Below are 26,438 nucleotides of genomic sequence, written 5' to 3'. Positions count from 1 at the left end.
TGGAGCACTGAGTCAGGGTTGCTATGGGGTCTCAAAAGACCCCTCATATTTGGGGTGATGCAGTAAGCAGAGATCAAGCCTACAGACAGAAGATGGGCTGTTACTTTTCAATGTGGCAATTCTGGGGTTTAACGGAACATGTTGTTGGCAGTTAGATATGTGATGTGGGAGCTTCAGCTCTCTAGACAATAATTCAGAGTTGTCTGAACACTTGACTGATGTCAGGGTCTGTGAGCAAAACTACACATTATCAGCAGCGAGAGGGACACTTATCATTCATTAGGACACAGGAGCAAAAGCTGGCAGACAGGAGACAGGAGTACTGTTTTGCGGTCAAAGGAGGCTTTGGACAATGATGCAGGGGTCACAGAGGTGAGGGTAGAGGGTAACCTCTGGATTTAACAGTTCTGAGGTCCACGGTGACGCGAGTTCAGCATAGTGGTGCCAAGATGTGACTCGGGATTAAATGGCAGAGGAGCCTTCCAAGATGCTTGGCTGTATAGAAGTGAGACAGGTAAGTCACACCAAGATGAGGTGGCTCTAAACTTCCTTCCAAGTCAGAGGTAGAGGATTGGACATTGCAGGAAAGTATTAAAAACTCACAAAACTGACCCACAATCTCATTGTGACAATCCGAAAGTGCTGCTGGTCCTCGCTGGCCTTTTCTGTGAATTTTAGCTGCTGAGACCAAGTGTGTGAGTGTGGCTTTGCCTTTGCATTGCAGGATTTGGCTCCAGCATCTGCCCCAAATTAATTGCCACGGTTGATTTGGCTGATGTAATTGGCGAGACCCTGTCTCCTCACTGCTCCCCGGGTATTTCTCCATATGGAGTTATTTAATTAGACAGAAATAAAACTCCTCATTCATTCATTCAGCAGAGATTTATTACTTGTCCATGGTGTAGACCAAGCTTGCTGCTGAGAGGCAGGGCAGGCCTATGACACACACACCACCCTTCATGCTGGAGTGGCCTCATTTACAGAGGGGGCTTCATTTCCACCTGCGTAGTTACAGGTACCGAGCCCAGTTTCTTTTCCTCTTCCTTCCCTCTTCCTTCCTCCCTCTCTTCCTTCCTCCCCTCCCTCCCTCCCTCCCTCTCTCCCCCTCCCTCCCTCCCTCCCTCTCTCCCCCTCCCTCCCTCCCTTTTGGATATGAGCACACTTGCAGTATACACTTGTACTACTTCTCACTTGGTGACATTTGCTCTCAGCAATAAAAACTCTCCAGAAATGTGTCTCTTCATGACTGCCCTTTAAGTTTTTTAAATTCCCCGCACAGCCACAACAGTACTAAGTACATCTTCAAAATTAAGTCCCTCCCTATCTTACATATTTCCCAAAAAGAAAGAAACAAACAAAAAACAAAACAAAAAAATACCCCAAAATAAAACAGAATCCCAAGAATTTATTGGGTCAATGATCATAACTTCTAAAATCCACTTCATATCCACTGTCATTGTATCCCAGAATGTTCCCACTAGTTAAAAAAAACTAATAGCATGTGAATTTGTCTTCCCCTCCCCCCAAATAGGATGATTTGTTTATTTGCTGAGTTGCCTGAAAAAGGAAAAGACTAAAGACCTAAAAGACAGCAAAGGTTCTAGAGAAGTAGTGTGCTGGGCTCTGGAAAAGCTGCAAGGGTTGTACTGAGGCAGGAAGCCCTCCTGCTGAGATGCATCCATAGAGGGAGTGCTACATGCCTGCCCAGAGCTACATGCCTGTCCAGTGTGCCCAGTGCTACATGCCTGCCCAGTGCTACATGCCTGCCCAGTGCTACATGCCTGCTCAGTGTGCCCAGTGCTACATGCCTGCCCAGTGCTACATGCCTGTCCAGTGTGCCCAGTGCTACATGCCTGCCCAGTGCTACATGCCTGTCCAGTGTGCCCAGTGCTACATGCCTGCCCAGTGCTACATGCCTGTCCAGTGTGCCCAGTGCTACATGCCTGCCCAGTGCTACATGCCTGCCCAGTGCTACATGCCTGCCCAGTGCTACATGCCTGCTCAGTGTGCCCAGTGCTACATGCCTGCCCAGTGCTACATGCCTGCCCAGTGCTACATGCCTGCTCAGTGTGCCCAGTGCTACATGCCTGCCCAGTGCTACATGCCTGCCTAGTGCTACATGCTGCCCAGAGCTACATGCCTGCCCAGAGCTACATGCCTGTCCAGTGCTACATGCCTGCCCAGAGCTACATGCCTGTCCAGTGCTACATGCCTGCCTGTCCAGTGCTGCATGCCTGCCTGTCCAGTGCTACATGCCTGCCCAGAGCTACATGCCTGTCCAGTGCTACATGCCTGCCCTGTGCTTGTGCAATGCTAACTGGCATGCAAGGCCCTTGTGAAAGCTCCTTATGGATTCATTTCCTTACAGGGCAAAAAACAAACTCATTTTGGCAGAGAAGGGTGGGAGAAGGGGAGGCCGCCACAAAGCCTGGGCAGGAGATGCACACGGTGGAAAGACACAGATGCCCAGATATTGTGACGCCACATGTTGCCGATGACAGTAAGTGGGCACTTGATCTGTGTTCCTGGAACCCTGTTTCAGGGCTCAGTGAAATCAAGAATTCACAGTTATTTGATTAATTTGATGAATGTTCCAAATGAGGAACTCCAGGTCAGGGTTTGTCTCCGACCTAAATTATACAGTGCAGTTGTCTACAGTGATCAAATTAACCAGCTGATTGCCAAATCCCTCTTTCTCTCCATCCCCTGTGGACGCAGCTTACAGAACTAATAGCACTTGCACTGGACTCTGCCCCAGTCTATTTTGGGATAATTGATGCCTTTGTGCTCCTATCCCTGCAGCTTGGTACCAAACACTACTGCTTTGTGCAGAGCACGTCAGTCAGCGATTTATTACCTCAAAATGCACTCTTTCTCCTGTGAAAGCTTATCAATCAGAACTTGGGAGGCAATTTTCCAGACTCCCTCAGGAAAATCTTGTTTTACTGCTAAGGAACATATTTGATTCTTCATATCTTTGAGTATAAAATGAGTCGGTTTTGGGATGCGCATGATCCTTCTTTCATTTCTCCCGCCATCACTTTAAAGCATGTCTGTGTTCACTAGAACTCTTCCTGAAAGAAAAGGACCGATGATCTTAACTTCCTAAAGAACAAGGAAAACAAATTACAGTGAAATGGCGGCCAGGAAGCATTTCATTCTTTACTGTGTACCTGCCTCCTTCCTAAATCGGTCATGGCTGTAACCGAGGCTTTGCCATGAGTGGAGGTAGTTACTAAAGTCAACTCAGGTCTGAAGTTCTATGAGCTGGCCTGGATGCTGCTTGGAGTTTCTTTTCTATGTTCTTGTGTGTCTGTGTACAGGAGCATACAGGTGCATGTGTACACACCTGTGTGTGTCCCTGCCTGTGTGTCTACACACATGTAGAGGTCAGAGGTCACCTTTGGCTCTCATTACTTTTTTTTTTTTTAAGATAGTGTCTCTCACTAGCCTGGGGCTCACTCGTTGGATTAAGCTGGGTAATCTGTGAGCCCCAGGGATCCTCTGTCCCTGCCTCATAATTTGTGAGTAAGCATGCCACCAACCGCACTGTCCCCGGACCCCAGCCTCTGGTCTTAAGCAACAGGGTACCTGTATGTTCAAGAGAAACGAGCCAGCTGGTTGACTCGTCAACCCTCACTCTCCAAGGTTCTGATGGCTGAGATCTTAGAGAATTTACTCCCTGCTTTGCCGGCAATGCAGTCTAGCTGGAAGGCTGCTCCAGTGGAGCATGACTCAGTTCCAAGGGTGCACTCACTCATAGGTGACCACTTACGTCCAAAATGGCTTTGGCAAGGAAGCTTTGTTACATGCTTGCATGACTAAAGTTTTTGAAATGGTAACCTATGTCCCTTTGCTCTTGGGTTGTAACTTGGTCCCTGGTTCAAGTCTCAGGACTGGTCAGGATATGAAGTTGGAGTTGGCCTGGGTGTTTCAACAGCACCAGGAACTGGGGGTGGGTGTGCAGAACTCAGGACACTGATGGAAGCTGGGCTTCCTGGTTCTGACCCCCACTCCAAGTAGAGGAAAGCTTTCGCTTCAGGGCAGAGGAGCCCAGAGCCCAGGGCTTTGTGGGTTTGTTTTTCTTTGAGGTTTATCTTGTTTTGTGGCAATGTCTCACAGCTGTATGGTTCAGATAGTCTCCAACTAAAGATGCTCCTGCCTCAGCTTTCCCAACACTGAGCTCAGGCACAGGTCTGAGTTTAGCTGTTTACTTTTCATTTTCCTGTTTTATTGATTTAGGTTTTGAAACTGTAGACCTGGAAAGTTAAGTTTTTTGAGTGTGGCCCATCTGATGCACATCCATGGTCCAGGTGGCAGCTGCACTCAGTCTGCAGTTTTCTGGGCCCCAGATCTCAGGGACAGACGGAGGGACCAAGGCCCTGTGAGAGGACCAGGATATTGATAGTCAACTGGGGGAGAGACACAGAGGCCTGAAAACAAGGAAGGTGACCCTGTGGCTTATGAGTGACTGACGGAGGAAGTGGGAAAGGAGACAAGGAAAGGTGAGTGCCTAGCAACTCCCCCCCCCCCAGTGAGAGTCACCTGTGCCTGTCAGGGTCTGTGCAGAGAGACACTGACCCAGGTGGCTGTCATAACTCTATGTTCTCATTCGTAAAAACTTCAGGAAGAACTGCAGCAGTGTCGTTGACTCAATGTGACACACAGTGTTGTCAACGTGATAGAATCTAGAATTATCTGAGGAGAGAGTCTCCATTAGAGATCATCTAGATTAGGCTGTAGGGGACTGTGTTAGTGTTCAGGCATCTGTCCTGTCCTGTCCTTGGGGTTCTGACAGGATATACCCTCAGCTGCAGCCACTAAGAGCACCACCTGGGCATATTCACTATGTTCCTTTTTAAAAGGACCCTACCCACCTCCCAATTTTTCTCTCTCTGTTCCTTTCTCTCCCTCCCTCTCCTTCCCTCCCTCCCTCCCTCCCTCCCTCCCTCCCTCCCTCCCTCCCTCCCTCCCTCCCTCCCTCCCTCCTTCTCTCTCTCTCTCTCTCTGTCTGCTTCTCTGCCTGTTTGTCTGTCCCCCCTTTCTTTTCCCTTCTGTTGCTCCTGTCCCCAGAAGCTGGTCTCCCTCTTTTTCCTCCTTCCCCTTAATTTAAAAAACAAAACAAACAAACAAACAAACAAACAACCCCTCCTCCCCCCCCCAAAAAATGCTTCATATGAGCTCTGTCGCATGGTGCTTTTCCAATTACAGCAGACTGTCTTGATTACATTACTGAGGTGGGAAGACTTCACTGTGGATGTACTCTTTCCCCTGCAGGGGATCCTGGGTTGTTCAAGAGTCAAGCATGAGCATGCGTGTTTCACTTGCTTGCTCTGCACTCTTACCTGTGGATATGATAAGACTGGTTCTTTCAAGCTCCTGCTGCCGTGACTTCATTGACATTGATACCTTGAAGCATAAACCAAACAAACAACCCCTACTCCCTTAAGCTGCTTTGTCAGAGCAGGGATTTTTATCACAGCAGTGAAATTAGGAGAGCAGCTGATCACTGCTTGCTATGGTGGGTTTTGCAGTGTATTTTGATGTATTTTGAATGGCCTCTCTTTTCTTCTCCCTCTTCGTTCTTTAAAAACCGCTGCAAATAAATTCTTCCTCATGCTGTAGCCCAAATGCTTCAAATAACAAACAGTAGGAGTATACAAAGGGAGTTCACGGACTGTTTGTTACTTCAGGGGACCATCATTCCAGGTCCCAAGGAAAAGGTCTGTCACCCAGTCAAAGAGCCACTCTCATGAGGAGGTTCACCATTTCTACTTGTGGCATCAAGCAGAGCACTTGCTTGCCCTGGAGTGTTTAGATCCATTCATCTATTGCTTGAAGTTGTGAAATTCTGATGTTAATAACAGTGCCAGAGACTGATTTTTTCCTTTGGTTTCCATCACTCAGAATTCTCAAATATGGTTTCTTTCCAACAGCAGCATATACTTAGATGAGCAGAAACCAGTTGGTGAGTGGCTGGTGACTCTAAAAAAGCATTCTTTACCATTGTGAGGAAGTAGCATTGTTTATTTGCTCTCCCAGCTTGAACATAGTTCATGGAGTAGAGTGTTTCCATGGGTAGAAAATGTAAACGTTATCGATGTGCTTACTGCATGTGTCTTGTTACCTTTCTGATGCTACGTTAAGAAACTCTTGTGTGTGACGGCTCCAACAGGGGAGGCACAGTAGCAGGAGACAGGAGTGAGAAGCTAGCAGGCCGAGGCTCTAAAACCTCAAATCCCACCCCAGTGACATACTTCCTCCAGCAAGGCTCCACTCCTAAAGGTCCCATACCCTTCCCGAACAGCGCCTCCATCTGGAGACCAAGTGTTCGAATACCTGAGCCCATGAGGGACATTTATCATTTGAACCACCACATCTCATCTCTTCATAATTTTTATGAAATCGTGGTATCTCTAGGTATTGAAAGCAGAAAATAGAAAATTCAGCTTTTGAACAGAACCATCAAGAAATGTAATGAGTTTCTCAAATCAAAGGAGTTTTTCTTTTTCTGTCTGTGTCACCTGCCAAGTCTTTGTTTAAAAAGTTCTTAGAGGAAGACACTCTGACCAGCCCTGTGTGGGTTCGTGAAGGGAATTCCCATCACTTGTTAAAAGTCTATGTGCCCTTAATGATGACTTGAAATCACGAAACACATTTTTCTGTGGGCTCCAGGCATTTTTCTGAGACAGGTAACTTTCTGCCTCCCTGAAAGCTCCTTGTGAGAAAGGAGAACAATCGACATTCCCTAATTGCTCCAAGGTTTCCCTCCATATGCTGTATGATTGCAAAGCCGTGATATGTGTCTTCAAGGTCTCCAAACTTAATGCTCTCTGACAGCCCTTTCATTGTAATTGGCCCTGTATGACCCTTTTGCACTCATTGAGCTAATGGTGACTGTTCATTTAGCCAGATGCGAAGACGGAGGAACAGGAAAGCCCACAGCTGCATCTTTGTTGAGTCCTTTCCTCTACGTACTGCAGAAGTGTGCTCTTCACTGATGGCTGGGAGTGGCAGTGTCAACAGACGTGCCACACAGAGAGCACACAGCATGAGGAGTGGAGGTGGCAGCCCCCTGTGAGCCAGCTTCTGCCACACCTGACAGGTCGCCCCTCTTCCCGGTGACTCCCTTCGTTACCTGGTCAGTGGGCGATGTCATCTGTAGCCCATTGAGCCGTGCTCCTGGGATGTTAGGGATTGGCTCTGTGATGGAGATGGAGATGGAGGCTCTGTGGGCCCCATGTGTCCTCTATAGTCCTCTGCTTCCCCTGGACCATAGGGTATTCCCAGTGACAGAGAGCTCTGAAGTCTTCTAAGTCTTAGAAAGCTTCTTTACCTGAGTAGCACTCAAGGCATGGAAGTGTGACAGTCTTGGCCTGTGGCTGTATTTCTCTCTCTCTCTCTCTCTCTCTCTCTCTCTCTCTCTCTCTCTCTCTCTCTCTCTCTCTCTCTCTCTCATGTTCTTCTAGACCAGTGGTTCTCAACCTGCATTTCTTGACTCCTTTGGGGGTGGTATATCAGATATCCTGCAGTTATGAAGTAGAGATGAGATAATTTTATGGTTAGGAATATGAGGAACTGTATTACAGGGTGGTCGCTTTAGGAGGGTTGAGAATCACTGCTCTAGACCATTTTCTCAGAGGGTCTTCAGCTTGTTACTTACATGAAGGACAGGTTCTGACAGGGTATTTAAGAACTAGAGACTGGAGTAGAAAAGAGCAGAAGAGAAAACCCAAACCTCTGGTGCTGAATCCAAGGTCTGTCTCATACATGTGTGTTACTCACAGGCGTTGGTTTGTACACATGGGCAGCACAGAGAGCATGGCATAGTCTGAGAAGATCAAGTTTTCAGTCAGGCCGAGTAATAGACCCCTGAAACACCAGCGTTTAGGAGGGTGATGCAGTTGTGAGTCCTGGGCCAGCCTGGGCTACATAGTGAGATACTGTCTTTTTCTCTTAAATATTTTTTTTATTTGATGTGTATGGATGTTTTGCCTGCATGGGTGCCTGTGCATCCTATGTGCTCAGTCCAAAGAGGCCAGGAGAGGACATCAGATGCCCTGGAATTGGAGTTAAAGCTGGTTGTTAACTGCCACGTGGTGCTGAGATCTTGAAGATTGCTCTCTGGAGGAGCAGCCAGGGTCTTTACTGCTGAACTGTTTCCACACTTCTCAAGACATGTGCCTTAAAGTTCCAAAGTGGGCTGGAGAGTTGGCTTGGCAGTTAAGCCCCATGTGGTTCCAGCACTTACAAGATGTCTCGCAATGGCCTGTTGCTCCAGTCAGCCATTGTTGAACCCACTCTCTGGCCTTTTCTGGTTTCTGCACACATATAGTACATGCGTATGAGAGAGCACGTGCACACACACACACACACACACACACACTCAGCCACACACAAGTATACACACTTTTTTTTAAATTATAAAAACCCAAAACTAACCAAACAAAAAGGCGGATGTTTTGTAAGTGTTTACTCAGGAACCATGGCTCGTCACCATCAACTTCAGTCAGCAATGCACCTAGGTCTCACTTTAAAGTCCTTTAAAGTGCCAGGTGTGGCGGTTCTCACCTTTAATCCCAGCACTCCAGAGGTGGAGGCTGGTGCATTGGAACTAAAGGCCAGCTTAGTCTACATGGTGAGTTCCACACCACCCCGGGTATGGTGTTTGAATGAGAATGGCTTCCATAGGCTTGTATATTTAAATACTTGGTCCAGTTGGCAGAACTTTTGGGCAAAGATTAGGGGTGTGGCCTTGTTGGAAAAGATGTGTCACTGGTCTTTGAGGTTTCAGTGAATCTGTGACATCCCCAGTGTTGTCTCTGCTTCCTGCTTGCAGTTTGAGATACAGGATCCCAGCTATTCCTGCTGCCACGCGTTTGCTCCACCATCAGGATGCTAATCCTCTGAAACTGTAAGCTCAGTTAAACTCCTTCTTTTACGAGTTGTCTTGGTCATGGTGTAGAAAAGTAACCAATGCACAGGCATGCCTAGTGAAACCCTGACTTGAAAAAAAAGTCCTTTAGAATATGAATTTGTTTTTAGATGTTCCTCTTGTATGTAGCACCTTTTTTCCTTTTTAAAAATTTATTTTATAGAAAATTGCAAATGCGTCCCCCATTTCCTCACCCTCCCATCTTCCCATGCCTCCCACCAATCCCCCAACCCACCTGCCACCCACTCCCCAGGGATAGTGAGACCCTCCACGGGGGGGGGGGGCGGTGAGTTCTTTGTAAATTTTGGAGGTCAGCCCTCTAGGGTCACATGTGGGGTTGGAGAAGATCTTTTCCCATTCTGTTGGCTGCCATTTTGTTTTGCTGACTGTGTCCTTTGCCTTACAAGTAGCTTCTCAGTTTCAGGAGGCCCCATTTATTAATTGTCTATCTCAATGTCTGTGCTACTGGTATGTTATGTTCAGGAAGCATTCTTCTGTACCAATTCGTTCAAGGGTACCTTCCACTTTCTCTTCTAAGAGGATTTATGTTGAGGTCTTTGATCCATTTAGATTGAAGCTTTGTGCATGGTGATAGATATGGATCTATCTGCAGTCTTCTACATGTCCCCAACCAGTTATGCCAGCACCATTTGTTGAAGATGCTTTCTTTTTTCCATTGTATAACTTCAGCTTCTTTGTCAAAAATCAGGTGTTTGTAGGTGTGTGGTTTAATATCAGGGTTTTCAATTTGATTCCATTGGTCTACCTGACTATTTTGGTGCCAATACCAAGCTGTTTTCAGGACTACAGTTCTATAATAGAGCTTGAAGTCAGGGATGGTGATGCATCCGGAAGTTCCTTTATTGTATAGGGTTGTTGTAGCTAGCCTGAGTTTTTTGTTTTGCCATATAAAGTTGAATATAGTTCTTTCAAGGTCTGTGAAGAATTGTGTTGGGATTTTGATGGGGATTGCATTGAATCTGTAGATTGATTTTGGCAAGATTGCCATTTTTATTATGTTGATCCTACCTATCCAAGAGCATGGGAGGTTTTTCCATTTTCTGGTATCTTCTTTAATTTCTTTCTTTAAGGACTCTAAGTTATTACTGTACAGGTCTTTCACTTGTTTGATTAGCATTACTCCAAGATATTTTATGCTCTTTGTGGCTATTGTAAAGAGTGATGTTTCCCTGATTTCTTTCTCAGCCCATTTATCATCTGTATATAGTAGGGTTACTGATTTTTTTTGAGTTAATTACGTATCCTGCCCCTTTGCTGAAGGCATTTATTAGCTGTAGGAGTTCTCTAGTAGAGTTTTTGGGGTCACTTATGTAGGTAGCACATTTTTTTAAATTACTTTATTTTTATTTTATGTGCATTGATATTTTGCCTGCATGTATGTCTGTGTGAAGGTGTCAGGTCCCCTGGAATTGGAGTTACAGACAATTGCGAACTGTAATGTGGGTGTTGGGAATTGAACCCAGGCCCTCTGGATTAGCAGCCAGTGCTCTTAACCACTGAATCATCTCTCCAGTCCCAATGTAGCACATTCTTAACCCTTTCTCCAAATCTACCGTCTCTGTATCCTACAGTGAGATGAATTACATTTGTTGTGTTTACAGACTTATTTCTATTATCCTGCACATCTGTTCATACACTTGATCTGAGGAGCTACTGCGCTGTCTGCTTTCTTTGGTGGGAAGGTACTGAAGACTGAACCCAGAGCCTTGTTTGTGCTAGGTACCTGCTCTTCCACCAACGCACACCACAGGCTTATTCAGTATGCTTTGTGTGCTTGCTGCTTTTGTTTCTGAGACAGATTCTTGTTTTGCAGCATAGACTAGCCTCAAACTCACTGCAATCCTCCTGCTTCAGTCTCTGGATTGCTAGGTATACAGGCATGAGACACCATGCCTGTTATGTATGTTTATTTTCTCATTTATTATTTTTAAAAGATTTATTTTTCATGAAAAATTAAAATTTATGTTTTAATTAGTTCTTTGAAATTTCCAGACATTCTGTTTTGCTTGTGTTCACCCTCCCCTTCCCAGATCCACCTCATGTTGCCTACCCAGCTGTTTGAGTTTGCATTGCTGTGATAAAACACCATGATCAAAGCAACTTCTAGAAGGGAGGGTTTACTGGGGACTTGCAGTTCCAGAGGGTAAAGAGTCCATCACTATCACAGCAGGGGGCATGGCAGCAGACAGGCAGGCATGGCGTTAGGGCAGCAGCTGAGAGCTCGAATCTCTATCCACAAACTGTAGGTAGAGAGAGTTAACAAAATGGTCTGAGTCTTGTAACCTCCAAGCCCACCCTAGCAACATATTTTCTCCAACAAGGTTACATCATCCAATCCTCCCCAAACAGCCACCAACTAGGGACCAAGTATTAAAATGCCCAAGACTTATAGAATACATCTCATTCAAACACTATACTGCCCAAATTTGTGGCATTAAAAATGAACTTTTCAAGACCAATTTGTGTTGCCCAAATATTCTTGGATGTATGGTCATTCCCCGGAGTGAGGTCAACTCATCTCTTAGAGAAAATGTCCGTCCTTTATTCAGGTGCTAACAATTGTCAATAGCTCCAAGGCTAGTGATGGGATTACATGCCCAACATTCCCTGCTCCAAGCTGGGATTGTGTCTGGTTTGGGCTTGCCCAGGTTTTATGCATGCTGTTCCAATATCTCCGAGTTCATATGTACAACTGTCCTACTGTGCCCAGAGCTTGTTTCCTTGTAGTCATCTGATGCCTCTGGCTCTTGTACTCTTCTTACCCCCTTTTCTGCAATGATTCCTGAGCCTTGGGAGAGAGGTACGGAATATATAATCCCTTTAGGGCTGAGCATCCTTCAGTCTCATTTTCTGTACTTTGGCCAGTGTGGGCTTCTGTGTAGTCACAATCTACTGGAAACTGACATTTTCTCTGATGAAGGTTGAGAGATACATTGATTTATGGGCATAATACCAAGCCGTTAAGAGTTGGTTTAATACCTTTTAAGGTTAAAAACAAAGTTTATTGATTGCCTATGTGTATGTATGTGCATGCATAAGTGTGTTTGCCCAGGGAGGAGATAAAAAGGCTTTGGATTCCCAGGAGTTGGAGTTACAGGGAACTGTGAACCATACATGGCTGCTGGGAACTGAACTTAGGTCCACTGGGAAAGCAGGAAATACCTAACCACTGAGCCATCTCTCCAGCACCTATTTTCTCATTTCTTGACTTTTAAAATTGATTCTACTGAATTCTTCTTTTTAAATTATATATTATTTTCTAATTTCAGACATAAATACAATGTATTTAGATCATACTCATCACCTTTCCCCCTCTCCAATTCATCATAGAGCAGCATCCCCAAGTCAGTTCTACACCTGACTATGTTGATTTTTTAAAAAAAATTATGTGTGTTTGCGTGGCAATGTACACACCTTTAATCCTAGCACTCAAGAGGCAGAGGCAGGTAGATCAAGGCCAGCCCGGTCTAGAGAGCAAGTTCCAGGACAGCAAGAGCTACACAGAGAAACCCTGTCTCAAATAACAGCAACAAAACTAAGTATATTTCTCTCTGTGTGGGCGTGTGTATATGAATGTGGGTGCTCACAAAGGCCACAGGACCAGATGTCCTCAAAACTGAAGTGATTGTGAATTACCAGACAAGGATGCTGGGACCCAAACTGGGTTTGTCTAGAGTATATGCTCTTAACAGCTGAACTGTCTCTCCAGCCGCACTGAATTCTTCCTCATGGGGATGCACATCTTATATTCTTCTTATAGATTTTCAGCAATTATTTAAAATTGTATTATCAGTGTATCTATTCCTTAACCATTGTGTCCTGCTTCTTCTTTCTCTCTTTTATTTTTAGTAGTTCCTTCAGATTCTTTTCATGGTTCCATCTGTGACAATTTATATTGTGGTTTCTGGGTTCCTATTTGTTTATTACTCTTGAAGACAGTTGAGTTAGAATTCCATATATATTTCTTATAGGTAAAATGCCAATTTTTTCCTATTGTTTGGGAAATTTGTTCTTTAATCATGTTGTGTTTCACCCTTAACTCCTTGACTATAAATTCATTTATATATTTATATTTTCAACATACTGCTTATACTGTAAAATATTTTGACATTAAATATCATTATAGATTATCTTCCCATGTCAATTAGTCTGCATCTGTCATGTGGCTGACTACATTTACATATGGTGGGAAACTGACACAGTTGATCCCCTTTTGATTCGAATACACATGCTGCACACGTTCTCGGAACGGAGCTGACATTTTCAGCCCGTCATTGATGTGCTGAGGCAGCTCACACTGTTTCAGACACCTGTGTGCATCTCTTGATCCACATTCATTTCCGCAGTCAAGGTACTGACACCTTGAACATCAACAGATGCTGCAAATCAGGGATCTCTCTTCATTTTCTGGCGAGCATCTCCCCTACATCCCATTGATTATCTTCCTATATGTACTTGTTACTTCCTACTGATATCCCTATACCCTTCTCCTCTAGGCGTAGTCTTGCCAAGCTCCAGAGTCATTCCTGACTTGAGCAAAATGTCTGTGGGTAGCATCACATCCTCTGCTTGGGTCATGGAATCATCCATTCACCTGCACATCTGTTAGTCCATTTGTTCATGCGTTCATGAAGACATCACAAGGGTCTAGTAGCATGTTGGGCAGCAGGGACACACAGTTGAAGAGGCAACCTACCAAACCAAGGTCAGCCTCTGTTCTCAGGGAGCCTTCTATTTTGGGAGCAATCCCTAGCAGGGCTGCAATTCTGAGGTTCACTGTGCCTTGAGCCTAACTCTTCCTGCCTTATAACACCCAAGCCCACTCTGTGTGGAGAGGAGTGGTGGACGCATGGCAGGGTCGCGATCTTCTGCTTACAGATGTATATTTCTCATAGAAAACATAGCTTGCACTTCTTTAAAGAGGAAAAAAATCCTTACTGGCTAATTCCCAGTCCCAGTAACTGCCTGGACATCTGAGACATACATTCTGCATCTAGGAGTTATATTTGGTATCCTTACTGGCCAATTCCCAGTCCCAGTAACTGCATGGACATCTGAGACATACATTCTGCATCTAGGAGTTATATTTGGTATCCTTACTGGCCAATTCCCAGTCCCAGTAACTGCATGGACATCTGAGACATACATTCTACATCTAAGAGTTACATTTGGTAGGACTCTATAGAGGAAAAGAATTGATAGAATGTGTACACCTATATTATAGAGGGGATTCACTTGCATGGCTTGCATGACTGGTACTAGATAGTTCAACAACAAACCTGCTAGAGAGGCCGAGAGCCTGGTACTTGTTCATTTGATGAGGTTGCCTGTGTCAGTAGTCCCAGTCTGAGGGCCTGAGGTTCCCTGGGGAGTCCCTGGTATTCAGTTCATGTCAGAAGGCCAACATGACATGGGCCTTCCTGCCTCAGTTTACCCTCTCTGCAAACACTCCCAGGGACTTGCTCAGAGGTCTGCCTTCTAGTTGACTCCAAATCTTGCCAATTTGTCCAGCAAGACAAGTCATTGCAGGACTTGATTTCCACTTACTGCAAATTTCAGAAAATTACTAAAGAAACCGAAAATTTGAAATACCAATTACTTTTTAGTTTTATATTTTGGTGAATTCAGGATAACTTTATAGTCATAAGAAAAATATCCAGTTTTTCTTCTAATTCACATGGTTTACAAATAAAAATTAAATGGGAAGAATGTTTTTTTGCCAAGCACCTAAGATTTTAGAGTTTAAAAATGTTACTGAGATCTGTGACAAGAAACCTCACAAGAATAATATCTGGCCAAATAGCTTGATTGGGTGGATTTTTAATTGAATGGATTATTCCATCTTTACATTAACATGATAAAGTTAATGTCTCAGATTGCCTGGGTTAAAATAATTACAGAGTTATATGCTTTATAAATTACCGTTAAGTATTGCTTGTGAAAAGCAATTTATTGCATGTGTGTGTGGTCAAGAGAGAAGAATGGTACTTGGAAGTGATGGGAATCTGCTCGACCCCTGTTTCTATCAGGGTCCTCACTGAGTGAGTGTATATATCTCCACTCTGCAGAGCAGCATGGATGTGTGGTGGGGACAGGGCCCAGGAGCTTACCCACACTAGGCCAATTCTCCCACTGAGGGATAGCCCAGAATGCACAGAGTTCACAGAACAGGAATGGGTACAAAGCAACATGTTGATATTTTACACAGGTTTCTATGAAATTTGGGTGTAGGTCAGGCATTTATTTGTTCTTAAAGATGCCCCACAATTCCTCTGAAGCTCTATATTATTGGTTGAAAGATGGTGACACAAGCGCCTACTTTGTGTGTCATGAGGGTAATGAATGTCTGGAAGATGTCTGGGGACACAAGCTTTCCTTGTCATGTGTTCAGTGAATGGTGGCCATTCCTGAGTCAGTTATTGCCTTGACAATGCTTGGAGACCTCACAGGTCAGGGGGCTTTGGGTTCACTGGTTCAGATGAGCAGGGCTCTCTAAACATCGGAGCAGATTTTTAAAATTTGACAAACATGGTTTGTAAAGAGGAAAATAGTGTGTACATCTTGAGGGAACAATTTCCAAGCTGTGGAGTAAGGCTACAAAGGATGGAGGCTGACTTCAGGTGAGCTGCAAATGCTAACAGAGACTTAACTCCTGGGGAGTTTTAAAAAATAGAGTGTGCTGTGCGGTGTGTGTGTGTGTGTGTGTGTGTGTGTGTGTGTGTTACCAAGGGGGAAGGGAAGAGGGAGGGGGAGGGAAAGGGGGAGAGAGAGGAGGAGTTGCACCTCTTCTTGTCTTCAAAGCCAGTCCTGGGAGCTCTACCCTCGCTTCATCATCTAAACCAATTACCTCCCAAGAATCCCACCCCGAAATGTCACCACACTGGGGTTTAGTTCTTCATCAAATGCATTTAAAGGGTTACAAACATTTAGACTATGAAGCAGGAAAGAAGCCCTCAGAAGAAGCCATGACCCTGGGCTCCTGTCCACAACTCCAAGAAAATTTATTACTGTTTTTCAAGCCACTTTAGTCTCAGGCCTGAGAAGCAGTATAACTGGAGGAGTTGAGCTGTCTGAATTCTTTTATTGATTGATTGATTGAGACAGGGTTTCTCTGTGTAGACCTGGCTGTCCTGGAACTCACTGTGTAGACCAGGCTGGCCTCAAACTCAAAGATACTTGCCTGCCTCTGCATCCTGAGTGTTGGGATTAAAAGCGTGCATGTTCGGCTGGATTTTTATTTTCTAAAACAAAACAAAAACTGGGTAGTAATTTGAAATTAATGAAGTAACTTATTTGAATTAGAAAAGAAGATGGTAAAAGTAGAATAGTATTAATTCATGGTAGCTCTTAAGTTTTATTTTTCAAAAAGACAGAATATACAAGTACAGCTTGATTTAAAGGGAAAGAGAAAACCACTAAAGACTGCATTATAACTGGCTAAACAAATGAGCGGGTTATGTTTATGAGGAAAATTTTCAGTATGATACTCTCACTTAGAGATGGTTCCAAGGGAATTTCCGAATATAATGTGACCTTTCCCCCACCAAATTGACTTTGCATCAACTTTCCAAGAATATACTTATTGCATAAATTAGGCTGCACTGTGCTTGCTAAATACTTAAGGTTTGATTTAACAAGTGATTTCTGGATGCAGGAGGCGGCCAGCCCTGTAGCTGCCTCTTAATGCATGCATAAACTGTGTTGGTAATCAGGGCTGTGCAGGGAGTTCACTTTGCACCTTCTAGGGTGCCAATTTTCAGAAACTGCGAGAATCCAATAGAAAAGTCTCACCTAAGATTCATCTGTGATCTAAATGGCAGGGGAAGCCATTGTCATTCATTTTACATGCACACTTGGCCCAGGTTGTCAGCTGAGCACCTCTGGACTCTAGGGAAGGATTTTTGCTGGCTTTCGAGAGTCCTGAGAATGGAAATGGTCAGCCAAGGTACTTCATTATCCTGATCAGAAAACAATTGCTAATTAAAACAGAAGGGTATACTTGGTCCTTTGCAATAGCCCGGACTCTTTGTCCTGCGGTGGGGCAGGTGATCAAAGACCACTAAGCAAACAAACATCTATAATTAGAAATGGATTAAATAAGTTGGGTGTGGCTGCACATGCTTGAAATAAATTGGGGAGACTGAGATGGGTGGATTTTTATGAGTTTGAGGTCAGTCAGAGAATTGAGATCTTATGTTAAAAACAAAACAGAACCCATCAAGTAAATGGTAGAGTATATGGAATTCTATGGAAAAAGGGCTTTAAGAGATGAGCAAAGTCAGTTTGATACTGAGGAAGGTAATGCAGGAGGTGAAATATGAACCAGGACTTGGAAGTAAAAATTATAAAGAAAAGGACATGTAGAGGCATTTGGGCTAAAAGCAGGTTGAAGCAAGGGAGAGACATAGGAGCCCATCTGCTGTAAGATTAAGAAAGTTTACGTTTGAATTGTCCTAGCCACAAACGAGTGTACTGTGACTACCATCTTGGCAATGAAGGAACTATGGCTTAGTGTTTGTGTTGTTGCTCTGAGTCCACAAACTGAATTGGACATTGGTCCAGAGGGTGGAGTCCACTTTCAGCTGGTTGGTACCCACCATAGAGGTTTCTGGCCAATTCAGAAGAGATAGAGAAACACAGAGTGGAAGAAGAGGGGGCTTGGAAAAGATTTGTGGGCTTTTCTATCTGGAAACATGGAAGGTAGGGTCAGCTGAACTTTCCTCCACTGTTCTTTGAATTTATTGGATTTTTATATCAATTTCTGACTCCTGAGTTTTATTAATGCTAGAGCAATTAAGATAAATGCATAAGAGGTGTCCAAGCTCCAGAGTCTTCCTGGGTTCCACATAGGTACCATTCACTAATAGAGCCCTATTGCTCAAGATAGGGCTCACTGTGGTGCATGAGTTTCCGCACTGAATGGGATGGAAATTCATCTGAGCAAGACGGCATCTTGCTCAGCATCTCCTCCCTCTCTGCAACTTGTCTTGTCACACTAGCTTATGAAAGTCAATGTCCTGGGAATGCTCTCTCGGTAAGCTATTTGAAAAACAAAATCCCCATGTCATGCTCTGTCATCTAAGGCACTGCCATCTCCAGGCTTGCCCCTAAGCTGTGGTTATTCCTCACAGGGTTTCTGTGCTGTGGGGGAGGATGTGCTCTGTCCCCCCCGTCAGTAGACACTGGCCATCAGATCATCATGCTTAGAGACTAAGAGTGGCAGCAGTGGAGATCTCACTATTACACAGCATGTGAGTCAAGCACCCAGATCTCCCTGCCCCAGTTTGGCTCTCTAATTATTTTTGTATTTTCTAATGAGGAAGATGGAAGGAACATATTCCTGCCTATGATCACAGACAGGTTGTAAGTGACATCAACTGATAGATAGCCATGCTTGACTTCACAGCTCCAAAGTCTAGTTGTACTTATTAGAAAAAAAGAGGCAGCTTGATAGGCTGCTTTCTGCATAGTTAAGGTTCTGCTCAGACTGTAGGGGTAACCACATTAATGGTGGATAGCCAATAAGATAATAAACCAGCCTGCCTCCAACTTAGGCTTGAAAGCTATCTTACAGTAAAGACAAACTAGGCTCATTCCTGTTATGATTAAATCTGTTTCTCAAGGATTGGGCTATGCCTCACCTGTAACCTTAACTACAAATGGTTTTGTACTGCCTGTTGCAGGAAATAGCAACCACAGTTTTGTTTCAAAAGTTGTTTACAACTATCTTGCAATCCTGCCTTTGTTTCACAAGGTTGCTATGCCTACCTGTTTTTATGGTTGTCTTGTTCTGACCACCTTGCAACCATGTCTTTGTTTCAGGAGTCGTTGTGACTAAGTTATTATGTTTATGCTTTTTTTTTTCTGTAACCCTGCCTATTTGGAAGCCCCCTAACCCTGAGTTATAAAAACTTTGTCTTCTTCATATCCAGCGCTGACCTCACGAACCCCACCTTAGTGGGAGGCAGCCCGGGGCCATGAATAAAAATGCTTGCTTTAATTAATTGCTTGCCTTAATTAATTTGGCCATGTTGATTTGGGTTGGTGGTCTTTCTCCTGGAATCTTTGGGGTTAGCAAAGCCCTTCTGAAGGATTCCTAAGTGTAAGCGAATGGCAAGGTGGGCTGGGGAGTCTTGAAGAATGGAGGAGAAGCAGTGACCATGTGATCAACCAAATGGAGAGTAATCAGAGATTCCATAACACTTATGAGCTGCACAACCTGAGCAGCCAGGATGCAGGGTCAGCATAGCAGTAGGAGGCAACAAGAGATTCTTGAGCAGGGAAACAGAACCATACTGTTATTGGTGTAGTTTAGATACAATCTTGGAAGCTAGATGCCTAGCAGACAAGAGGTTGTTCCAGAGATACCCCTGGCCTCTTTGACTTTTTACCCTATCTCTTGGTTTGCTCTCAGGCGTCCTTCCTGGACCTCACCATCTTGTCAAAGGCCATCAGCCCATCTTAGGGTATCTATGCTCTGGTCAGGGGCCCAGCACCCTTGCTTAAGTCTTTGGCTTGCCCAAGGAGGATCCTGCACTGAAATCGAAGTCTCCTTACTTTAGGGCTCTGCTCCCTGAGCTATCTATACCCATGTGGGGGTGCCCCACACCCTGGATCTGGTGGTGTTCCCTGTGGAGAATTATAGATAGAGAAGATGATAAGGATGCACAAATGTTACTAAGGAAGACTTCCTGGTCAGGTAAATTTTCCCTGCTGGTTACCTAATGTGGAGAAGGGAATGGAAAAGAGCTAGTGCTTGGGTCTTTTGTGTTGCTCAGAGTTCATGCTGCTCTGGGTCAAGAGGCCAGGCTTCTTATTCTCCTTCGGGTCTCCTCTGCTTGAGTTTTAAACATCCTCTAAGCCTGCAGGGTCTTTACAGAATTTTACCTGTGAAGACACAAGATTGAGGTAAATTGCTTTAGTGGATTTCAGGGAGGAAAAGGATAGGTGGAGAATACCTTTGGAGAAAGGAAGTGGGGGGGGAAAGGCTGGGGGAGAGGAGAGGGAGAGGGAGAGGGAAAGGGAGAGGGAGAAGGAGTAGGAGAGGGAGAGGGAGAAGAAGAGAGAGGGAGAGGGAGAAGAAGAGGGAGGGAGAGGGAGAGAGGGAGAGAGGGAGAGAGGGAGAGAGGGAGAGAGGGAGAGGGAGAGGGAGAGTCTATTAAAGCTGTAGTGTATCAAATCTCCAGGTCTGGAGAGAAAAATCTAAACAAATGTGTAGCCATGTCTTTGAGAGCTGAAACCCAAGTCAGGAAGGAGTCTCTGCTCTCATCCTTTGCAAAGAGCTGCCTCTGGACCTCCTTGAGTAGAGAATTAATGAGGGGAGTGTATCCTGCCTGGTGTGCCTATGAAATCGGCTCCTGAAGGAAGGTTGGTTGCCCAGTCTTAAACATTGGAATTTCTAGAATGAGAGTGTGGAGCACTTCTGTAATGTCACCGCAATGAAAAGCACCCAGAACTATGCGGACCTAGGTTCCAGTCCCAGGTGTCACAGAGCAGTTGCGTGGCATATGGATATGCCCCTGAAGTCTACAGTCTATGTCCTCTCTTAGATGCTGTCCTGGGGCGACTGCCCCTCTGCTGATTCCTATGGCCTGGGAGTTGGCATTAAATCCCTAGAGCTGAAGACCAGGCCTCAGGGAGGAGGGGCAGTAGCTTACTGGGATGTACCCCACTTTCCCTGTCTGGTTTCCTTAGTCACACTCTCTAGAGGTACACATCATATGCTTCAGCCTTGATTGTTCATAAGGGTGCTTCTCCTTGAGACTCCCAGGGTCTTTCTTGTTGGCTTTCAGAGCCTAGCATGCAGACACTCTGGATATGGCCGGCCACCACAAAGACTATTGTTTTTACTTCAGTGTTTACAAAGCTTCTAGCAGTACCATGAAAAGACTGAGAGCTTCCTCCATCCAGTCCTTCCTGCTCTCCTTGTCACCCTCGTTCTCTCCCTTTTCTGTCTCTCTCTACCTTTTTTGTTTTTTCATCTGTTCAATCATTTTGTTATAATTTTATTTATTGATTAATTTATGTTTCGGGATTTTCAGAGACAAGATTCTCTTGTAAGCCAAACTGGCCTCAAACTCATGTTGTAGTTAAGGATGGCCTCAGCCTTCTTGCATCTACCACCTAAGTGCTTGGGTTACAGGGTTCTAGCACACCCAGCTTCCTTCTTGGTCAAACAAGGGCATAACGACATCTTATTACCATATCCCTGGAACTGGAATGACAGATGGTTGTGAGCCACCATGTGGGTGATGGGAGTTGAACCCAGGCCTTCAGCGAGAGCAGTCAATGTTCTTAACTGCTGGGTCATCTATCCAGCCCAGCACCTTTTATTTGGTGCTGGGCATGCAGCTGGCATTAGATGCCATTGTCCACAGGTGTGAAGCTGTCAAAGCACAAAGCAATGAAAAAGAAACGCCGTCTCCTGTGAGGGCCCAGCCTGAGGCCCAGCATAGACAGGTGTTTGACCAGCACGTGTGATGCTCACGCTCATTTCCCTGTGGAAATGTTGGCACAGAGACAAGATAATTCTATTACAATTTCTATCTTTAAAGGAAATACAATTTTAATTTAAAAGCTAGTGCATACTGTTGAAAATTCAGAACACACTGACTCCTTATCTTCATGGCCAGTTCTGTTGGGAGGCACCCTTGCAGCAAGTTTACAGGGATGATGACAGTCTTTTGTAGAACATGCAAACAACTAAAGATGTTAAACCAGTCTGCAGACATGGGAGCCCATGGCATAGACTACAGTCTGGACATGTCCACCCTGCTCTGCAGAATGAGAACAATGACAAGCTTAGCTATGGACCCCTGTGCTCCAGTCTGAGCTGAATCCTGTCTTAACATGGCCCTGGGTCCATTGGTGTGACCACTTCTAGGGCCCCTGTCTGGTCTCTTATAGTCCTGGATGCTGGTCTAACCCCTGTTTTCCAGGAACTTTCTCTAGTGTCAAAGTGTATGGGGTCAGAAAGGTCATGCTCACATCTGGATCATTACATCTGTATCACCAATATTGATATATTGAAACTTTATTCCTTTGAGTCACTATGAGAAACAGCTTCCAGACTGGCCCTCTTCTCCCCTGCCCCGTTCTTGGTCTTCTTGAGGCCATAATGTGCTCCCCCCCACCTCTGCCATTTCCAGATGCATTTTCTGGACTCAGATGTGACAGCTCTTCAGTGACCTTGAACTCAAGTCTCACGATTCTCCAAGGCTGCACACTTACCTAGAATGCCTCCTTCAGGGAGACATCCTTCTCAGTCATTTTTGCCGATCTAAATGCTACCATGGCAAAACCTTGTGAGGATATGCACTTGCTCCCCTGTTTTCTGCATCTGAACCTCATGGTAAGCTGTAATCATCTGTTATCACAGCTGCCCCCCTCCCAGAAGACCACAGGTCTGGGGAAGACCCTGATCTCCAGGTCTAGCACGTAGTAGGTTTGCAGTGTCGTCTGGAGAACCACTAGTGCTTATAGAAGAAATCTTTGGCTCATGTGAAATGAAATAGCCTCTGGGCTACTGAGATTTTGGGATTTTGCTCAAAATAATAAAGTTGAAGGGGAAACCTTGCTCGACCTGTTGGAATGCACAATGATAGATTTCATCGCTCACTCGGTTCTCAGTGCCATATGGCTTTCCCTCCCCGGACTGCTCTGTTGAGAATTACTTTTGCAGGTAATTTCCTAATGATTGCCTTGGGATAAACAAATTTATCAGACTTGTTTGGCTAATGTATTCAAGGAAGATCACAGGGGAAAAGTTTAATCATCGAAGAAGCCAGCCGGTGTCTGTCATGAGAGGAAGGGTCCAGAGCTGACGGGTGCCGAGCTGTGGTTGCTATGACTGCACGTACTTTCCGATCCCTTTGTGAGGTCAACTGCCGCTCCCAAGCTGATTGGCTAAAATGAGATTACCCTGCTGGCCAACCATGGGGAGTTAATTTCATCAGAAAGAGAAGGACGGTGGGAAACCCTGTCACGATGCTACAGAGGAATTTTCCTCAGCAATCCACAGAGTCCACGTTTGCTTTTATTAAATTGATATGTTCTGTCTAATGAAACAATGTAAGGAGACAGACAGTGGCATTAGTCTGTTTTGTACAGCCATGGGAACTTTAGTCTGCTTTTGTCAGGAAACTGACTCTCAGAGTTAACCTTTATTTTCCTGTAATGCATCCACATAGCTAAATGCTATCGTCACATGCATTTATATAATTGGAGATGGGTGGCTGTGGAAGGCACAAAGGAGCTGGCACAATGGCAGCTATCTGCTTGCAAGGCTTCAGCCCAAGGGACACAATGGGCACAGAAACTTTACACAGAACTACTGATTGCTGGACTGGAGACATCCGTGTGGTGGAACGAAGAGCCCCATGTTGCACAAGAATCTCCCTAGAAGTCTTCACCATCACCCCATTCTCCACTTGGCATAGTCTTTGTTCTAGGAATTAATCACATGGCTTCACTGGTTATGTTTTAATTCTGCGCAGGGAAGACATGGAGGGAGCTTGGCTTGAAAACAGAGAGAATATCAATCTGCTTGCTCCAGTGGCTGGTGAAGCTAGGTGGGTGAATATGAAAGCATCACCAACATGAGTTCTAAACATGAGCTGAACAGGGATGATGTAGGCATTGAAGCTCAGATGGAAAGGCATCCTGGCATTCGGAAGCCAAGAAATACTACAGAGTCACTGTGAGCATTCTCACAGCTCTGCTCCAGGGAAAGGTTTCCCCACTGCAAGTGTCGTAACTCTGCTGGGGCAGGGGAGGGTTTCCCCAGCGCAGTTGTTACAGCACTGCTCAGCTCTGCTCTGGAGAAGTGTTACAGCTCTGCTCAGGTCCCCAGAGTGTAACCACTCTGTCTGCTAGGGGAAAGTTTCCCCAGCAAAAGTGTTACAGAGCTGCTCTATTCTGCTCCCGCTCTGGTGACAGTTGTTCCAGCTGGGCTCATTCTAGTGAAACTGTCACATTGCACAACAAACCTCACTCAAGAGGTTCATTGGGAAGAAAGAACCCAGGATGGTGGCTGCCTCTAGGGTGAGAAGCAGCAGTTAACTGAACAGGGTATGGAGTTTATATGGGTTTCTTGGGCAGGGGGTGGCTTCCAGGGTAGCCTAGGACTGGTGGATTTTTTTTTTATTGAGCTATATATCTTTTTCTTCACTCCCCTTTTTCCTCCCCCCTACCCTTCTATCCCCCCACCCCCATGCTTCTAATTTACTCAGGAGATCTTGTATTTTTACCTTTCTTAGGCAGATCCATGTCTCTATTAGGGTCCTCTTTGTTATCTAGGTTTTCTGGGGTTGTGGATTGTAGGCTGGTTATTCTTGGCTTTATATCTAATGTCCACTTATGAGTGAGTACATATGATATTTGTCTTTCTGAGTCTGGGTTACCTCACTCAGTATGTTTTTTTTTTCTAATTCCACCCATTTGCCTGCAAATTTCAAGATGTCATTGTTTTTTTTTACTGTTGAGTAGTACTCCATTATGTAAATGTACCATATTTCCCTTATCCATTCTTTGGTTGTTTCCAGGTTCCAGGCTATTACAAATAATGCTGACTGAGAGGTGGATTTTTGAGGCAAGCTTGGGACTGGTGGGAATTTGTGCTCAGGGCCCTCAGTGTTTGGTGGGATTCTGAAGACTAACTCTGGGGCAAGCTCAGAGACTGGTGGGACTTCAAGTCCTGGCCCTGGGGTCAAGGCAGGGCCAGGGTGTTTGTCCTTGGCCCAGGCCTCGGGTCTAGTCAGGAGCAGAGTGATTTTCCTTGGCCCTTTTCACTCTATTGACAACACCAATAGACAAGCTAAGGTGTATGGGCGAAAGCTTAGGAGACCTGAGTCCTGCACAAAGAACTCCAAGAAACTAAGGAATGTTGACAGTGGGAGAAATTGTCTTTCCCAGGAATGAGCATACCTATTGGTCATCCAATACCAAAGATTAACCCTGAAAACATATATACAAGTAACATTATCCAGACTAAGGAGGTTGTATTTATTAAGTTGATAAGAACAGATACTACACTTTATCTTAGTCAAAAAGCCGAGACGCATTTAAGAGGTTGTATTTATGTATTTAAGGATATGCACACTCACACACACACACACACACTCACACACACGCACACACACTCATACTCATGAATATAATAACATTAACAACAAAAAAAGGAGGTCGTGAACTTGAAAGAGAGAAAGGAAGAGTACATGAGAGGATTTGTAGAGAAGAAAGGGAAAAGGGAAATAATGTAATTATAATCTCAATTTTTTTTAAAGCTAACTGGGTAGAAAATGAAAACTAAGAACGCCCAACTCAGGGCTTGTTTCATTAGTTTTTATTGGAGTATAAAAAATTGATTGAAGGAGCCAATGAAGAGATATTGTTGGTTGAGTTCTGGACACTTTTTATGTTTCTTAGCCATATGTTTTCCCATTTATTAGACTTTAAAAAATCAAATCATTCTGCTGAGGTACAACAGGCTGTTGGCTGAAGGTCCACCCCTGGAGGGGGACCTGAGAGGTGTTTTCCTGAGACCTGTGTTGTGGGTTTGGGACCTATGTACATGTAAGAGAAGTAGGGATCTGGGATGCATAGACAGCTTGCTAAGGGAGCCTGTTAAGCAGGAAGCTCTGGGAGCCCTAGGAGAAGAGAGCAAGAGGATTGCAGGCTGAGTGATTCGACCAGGTCTTTCTCACATCGGGAGGAGGAGCAGGGCGGAACAAACACAGACAAGGTAGTGCAGTGCATGAGGCACCAGTGCCTTGGGCATGCCAAGGTGTTGATCTTACCTGTTTCAATCTCAGCCCCCACTTGTCCTTGGAATCTCCTATGAGACCAGGTTTCTTATTTCTTACTATCACATCCTCTAATGACTGCACAGCAGCTAGAAACTGGGAGGCCAGGGCTCCAGCTCATTTCCTGGTGGTATTCTCTGTAGGATATGGACATGTGGGTCATAGCTGTTCTCACAAAGGCCTTCTTGGCTACTTTTTTCAATTGCTAGGTGGTTATATAAACCTAATCACTTCAAAAGCATTTCAAGTGATGATATCTCTCACTAACATTATCTCCTAGGCCTACTCATTTCAAATTTCGGAAATATTTTTTGTGACTCTTCTTTCTGTGTCCTTCAGGGGGTTTTCCTAGTGTCAATTCCCAATGGTGAGAAGGAATGCTCTGAGAAGCTGTGCTGGTAGAATCTCAGGGTACTTGGCTGACTGTGTTCACATCCTGAGAGGGCCCTAGGAAATCAAAATAAGATAGGAGAGCCTGGTAGCCAATGACAGGTTGCCAGGTTGGAATTTCTCATGTCTTTGTTTTTTGTTCTGTAGTTGGACATGGACCCAAGCCTCTCTCATCCCTAACATGCACTCTGCCACTGAACTATAGCTTGTTTCTCCTCCACGCTCCTGTAGAACCCTGTCTTTTGGGTGTGACATGGCCATTGTTCTCTTGAATGCTCAGTCCCTGTGAT

General features: G+C 44.8%; 1 long non-coding RNA gene and 1 other non-coding gene across 2 annotated transcripts in view; one reads left to right on the top strand and one right to left on the bottom strand.

Annotated features, from left to right (window-relative positions):
- Positions 1 to 26,438, top strand: part of LOC121143062 — a 52,637-nt gene that overhangs the window by 13,676 nt on the left and 12,523 nt on the right. The window lies entirely within an intron of this gene.
- Positions 24,834 to 25,018, bottom strand: LOC121143408. The gene has a single exon (XR_005880603.1). It is a non-coding gene; the product is annotated as a U2 spliceosomal RNA (small nuclear RNA).

Source organism: Mesocricetus auratus, unplaced genomic scaffold (genome assembly GCF_017639785.1).
Source record: "Mesocricetus auratus isolate SY011 unplaced genomic scaffold, BCM_Maur_2.0 Super-Scaffold_100011, whole genome shotgun sequence".
NCBI classification, from domain to species: Eukaryota; Metazoa; Chordata; class Mammalia; order Rodentia; family Cricetidae; genus Mesocricetus; species Mesocricetus auratus.
Note: the sequence above shows the minus strand (reverse complement) of the source record. Positions and strands in the feature narration are given on the sequence as shown.